Source organism: Apaloderma vittatum, unplaced genomic scaffold, assembly GCF_000703405.1.
Source record: "Apaloderma vittatum isolate BGI_N311 unplaced genomic scaffold, ASM70340v1 scaffold25398, whole genome shotgun sequence".
In the NCBI taxonomy this organism is placed as follows: domain Eukaryota; kingdom Metazoa; phylum Chordata; class Aves; order Trogoniformes; family Trogonidae; genus Apaloderma; species Apaloderma vittatum.
The window spans coordinates 1-5,636 of NW_009729441.1; positions in this window are offsets into that span (position 1 = coordinate 1).

Genomic DNA, 5,636 nt, shown 5'->3' on the forward strand with positions numbered 1-5,636 from the left:
CTCAATGTCATCATCCATGTCGCTGACAAAGCATCCATGTCGTTGAACAGCACTGGACCTAGAATATTTTTTTGCCCAGAATATTCATGATGAATATTATGCTTGTTCTTCTGAAAAGCTGTTTCCAGATGAATTCTAGGCATGCCTGGAGAGTCGAAAACTGTAAAGATGTAGATTTCTATTCTAATTTCTTTCAACTCTTACAGGTTTCTTTAATGCAGTTATGAATCTCAATATTTAAGAAAACTCTGAAGAAGAACAAGCTTCTTAATTAAAGAAGTTTAATCTCTTATTTTTAAAGTTCTGATGCAAGAATGATCTTCAAATGTCACACATAGTACTATTTAAAAGTCACTGAAAATTATTTTTCCTCCTACATGTAGTAATAAATATGGAATTTTATTTTATCTTTTTAAAAATATCTTAAATATCACCTAATAAATTATATTCTTTCTTTGCTTGAAAACTTGAAAAGGAGCAAAATATTTTATTACAGAAAAGCATCTGAATCCTGATTAAACATATTTTCTCTACTAATCTGTTTTAAAATTAAAGTGCAGGAAAATTTTACGTTGAGGCATTTCTGCTATAGCCTCACGTTAGAAGGTAATGTCTGCAAGATAATAACAGGATACATCCTGGGTTAATAACAGGATACACCTTTGCTAGGAAGCAAAACGAATGAGTAAACCTGTGCAGGCAAAGTCACTGAGCTCTGGAGCCCGGACTGACTCAGGTGCGTTAGGATGGATGGGGCTGATAGATGAGGTCTGTAAAGGACCGATCCCTGTAGCTCACAGGGACTCATGCAGCGCCAACATTTCCTTTTGTGCCTATTCATTTTGAGCACGACTAAGCAATCACCAATCCAGAAAAAAAAAGCCAAACACTTGTTTAGGAACATAAAACTTTCTGCAGAGGTGAGATTTTTTTTTTGTGAGGTTTGGTTTTTGTGTTTTTTCTTCCTAATAGCTTGGTCTTTGCCCACAGACAGAAATAAAGAATTGTGCACTGTCACCACCTACACTTTTGCTAAACAGACTTGACAATAGGTCTGTAATTAGACATGGCTGTGATGTACCCTCTGACATTGCTTATACAACAGTTCCAGTCTCTGGTGAAGTACAAAGGGAACAGATAAAAGAAAGTGGATGGGCCTGTGCACTTTTCATAAAATCCTTTCTGAAACAGAATAGAGGGGCTACAGGGGCCATTGGTTTGGCCTCATGGGGTATCTCTTACATTTTTATGACTTAATCCCTTCAGTCCCAAAGTCTTCTATAACCAACAGTGCTTTTCGCATATTACAAAATAATTCTTCACAGAGATACCTGACCTAGTTTGTCTAAAATCAGCCCAGCTTTGGGACTTCTTAGCCTGGCTGAACTGTTGGTTTCTATTTTTCAGTTCTACATCTGCTCAGAGATCACTGAGCTCTGCATTGTGTTGAGCTGAGAGCCATCAAAGACAACTATTGAGGAAACAGTCACCATTGTACAATACCTGGTGAATGTTTTTGCCAACAACATTGCTTAAAACCAACTAATCTAGGCTAGCACACACAATGCTTATTCCTACTGAGTCAGAAGAAAAAACATCAAACAGGGCTATTGAGTTATTCTGACCAGTATATGGTCTTTGTTTTTCTAAAAAGCACTGTAAAGACCACGTGGGTTTCACAGTGCCATAAGAAAAGCTAACTGGCTATGTTTGCAGGTTTTAAGGATATTGTTTCTGGTCTTCACGTGATTCATTGTCAAATCTTTCACAACAAGGTAAGGGAAACCATTGTATAATGATTATAATGTCTAACTTATACACTAATTTCAAATAACGAAAAGGTAGGAATTTCTTCGTTTCTCAGAATTTGAATAGGCAATGTATATTTAGAAAACCACATTACCAGAAAATAGGTGTCCTAAATTAGATGCGTTTGCATGAACTGCTCATCTACAATGCCATAATTCCTTCCATCTTCCAGAGCAGAAACACACATTTTCTGGATATAGGTACGCCCATGGATGTGTAAATACTCCTGGCACTTGACAAAATCTAACATATCACAGTTCTGTAAACCATCTCCTTTTGTGTTCAGTGTACCTTCGCATATTTAGAAAATTAGCAGAAGTGAAGAAAAAGTTGAGATGTGCTTGAAGGCAATATTCGAATGCTCAGCCACAACTAAAGAAGCTAAGTGATTAAATTCATGGTCTTTTTCTAGCGTGAACGCATTTAAATCCAAGAGGGGCACTCCAAAACACACATGGCAGTTCCAAATTTTAGGTACTTCAGATGCCACGAACACAAGGCCAAAAAACATTAAAAGCGTGATCTTTTGGCTTTGCAATACACACCTTGTCCCATGGGACTTTTTGCATGGTCTTAACAGTGTCAGTGTTACACACTTTCTCTAAGCTCTGTGTGTGTACACGTGCATGCACACACAAAAGCACATGCATCAAGTATATCAATTGAAAGAAAAGATGGAATTTCAAAAAAGCCCATATTACAGACATTTCAATGATTTGCAATAAATAAATGTCTTGGTGATAAACCTTTTCTACCAAAAACTAGATGAGAATAACTTTTGTACTTAACAGGTTCCAAGAACTTGAGAACAACCTACTACTACTTTGTGTAGTTGTGTTAGCAATGAAGAGTTTTCACAAGTTCATTTTGGTACAAGTGTTACTGCTGATTCTGGTGGTGTACTCAGGAGTCTGTACTGTAATAGAGGAATTACGAGTGAGGGAGAAGGGCAGTGTCCAGAAATCACAGTGGATTACATTCAGTTTTCTGAGGTGTTCAGCAGAATCTAAGGTTTCAGTTTAAAATGAGCCTCTAGACATTTTGGCTCTAAATACCACCTTGAAAAATGATCCACACGAAACCAAGAAACCCAATAAGCCTGACTTTGCAAAAAGTCTGAAAGAGGTCAGCCCAGCGAATGCTTTATTCTTCACATATAGTAACTCAGATTCAGTCAGTGCATGAAATAGTTAAAGCTGAGTCAGGTCACAGAAGGTGAAGGAATTACAGAGATTGACAAAAATAACTTAAAAGTCACTTCGCTTTCAAACTGTTGCTTAAAAAGCTCATTGTGGAATTGACTGGTGAGGTTTCATTGATTAGGTCTGGGGCTCGGTTTCCACCAGCTGGGAAATACTTGCATAAGAAATCTCTCTGAAATAAAGACTCTTTCTGAAACTGGCAAAATTTAAAAGTAATTGCTGTGATCTTCTTTGACCTAACCTAATAGGAATTTGTGTGGAGTTACTTCCCTCAGCACAGCATTCTTATGTCAATAATGTTGGTATGAGCATATGGAATAAACTTGACTTTCAATAAAGAGCCAACAGGTCCACTGAGACGGCAGGCGAGAACCCTCTCTAAGCATTCTCCTCCTTTTCTCTAGAATAAAAGAATTTATATCGCTAAAACAGTGAAGGGTTGGTTTAATTTATTTTTGCTTCATTAAAATTAACTGCACAGGTGGACTATATTTGTTGTCCGTGACAATTTGCACTATGTCATTTTTTGTTTAGCTAAAACAACTGGCAGTAATAAAACAAGGGCAGGTGAATGTGTTACTATGGTTTCTGTTTATAGTGCAGGAAAACAGGCACAGAAAGAGCACAGAGACAGCAAGGTCACACTCTTTGCCATGGAAATTTAAATCTTTTAATTTAGTTTTTGGTGTTAGTTGAATTGCTCTTTCTGATCATTCTTTGCTGGACATGCAAGTAAAATTATGTGACTATGTCTTCAATTGCATTTTTTGCATAACTTTTTCTAAAGGTTATGTGTCTAAACCCAGAAAGAGCACTCCAAAGTCACAGGATGTGGCAGATGCAACCTCACTCAAACTTCCCTCGAAATGAAAAATCTGTCAGGCTTGTGGTTTTGACTGCTACCTGTGATGCAGAGAGAAAAAAGCACTGAGTGTTCTTACAGCTGCTAATTTATCATTAGCATTGGCTGCATCTGCTTTCAGTCAGATACCAAGTAAAAATCACATTTTTTGTAGTAACAGGTTTTTTTTCTCGTGAAGTGGAGGTTCACTGTGCGACCACGGTTTGCTGGACAAATGTTTCCACTCCCTGGGTGCCTTGTCCCACTTATCCCAGGTCAGGCCAGGAGAACGCACCTGTTTCCAGGGACACTGGGCACCATCCCTTCACATTCCCTCCACCTGACAAGTTGTTGTTAGCATAAGGAGTACTGCAGGTGCTAGGAAATATCAGCAATAAGAAGATGCTTTACAGGTAAATACAAAAACGAAGGGCCTTGTTTCCTGAGTCTGTCCAAAACAGCCTTCATGGTAGCAGGTGTTGCATTTCTTGGACATATTTAATCTTACACAGCACCCAACTGGACAGCAATGCTGCAGCAGGCAGAACCCAAGCCAGGGATTTACTTTTTTTTCTCCTGCCCCTGTTCACACAGATTCTTACTGATTATATTCATGTCATTCACACTGGAGCGGATCAATCAAGCAACAGGAAGGAAACAAGAGAAACTTGTTTTTAACAAGGTATCATGCACAAAGAGCAAGTGTTTGACTTTTGGCATAACTTAGTCATAATATATAAATATAAATATATTAGCAAAACATAGTACAAAGTCTCCCTTCAATTTTAGCATAAAATTTCTACCAATAAACTTTGGTCTGATGAAAGAAATACAGTAAAGAAATCTCATTCTTCCTCAGTTCTGCCTGAACATTCTGATAGCAAGGGTACACAAAAATTTCCTTTGTTATAAATAGTATTTAATTTTTGTTTTCTTCAGATAGGAGATATTGCACATCCTTTATGCCCTTTCATCCAGTTATTGATCCACCTTATCAGTGCTACCTCAGTCATATTGGATGGAGTCAAAGAGACCTCCAGGAAGAAAAACTGTTATCTAAATGAGGACAAGGAAGACAAGTTTCTCTCTCTCTTACTTTACTTCATTATTTTTCTTACCACGGAAAAGTTCAAAAAAAGCCTTTCTCCTTGAAAAAATCACAGACACTTTAGTGAGAAGACAAAATGGGTTGCTGTGGCACTTGCTGAGGACAAGCAATTACCTGGCATTTTCTTCTGCCAGAGTGGACAACACAGATCCAGATGGACTTTCTGATCTGTAACTGTCTCTATACTAAAGACCATGTCAAATTGTTGATAAAAAAGGACCACATGCAGTTTGTTATTAATAATCCAGAAGGCTATAGGCAAAATGGAAATCATCATCAAAAGAAATTTGACCAGTCAAACGCAGCTTTCAGGCACATATTGGTTAGACTTACATAGAGGTTCTGTCACCTGTAAGCCATTCCATGATTTATAGACTATTTTATGCCCCTCTATCCCTTTATTTAAGTGAAGTATGAAGTATCTATGCATATGAATGCAATTTTTCAAAAAGTTTAAATAGAAACATGGTGAAGTCAGCTACTAAAGAATACGGTCAGTTTGGTTTTCTTCCCAAGCTTCCTAAGAATTATACCATGAATCAGGTCTGTTTCCCAGAACAGTTTTAGCCAGCTTATCTTGATCTAGTAAGATGGAGACACAGTCCAGAAATAAGCTAAAATTCCTGTTGTCTCTGCAGATATGCAGCAGCTAGCTGGTGCTAGAAAATGTGCATTC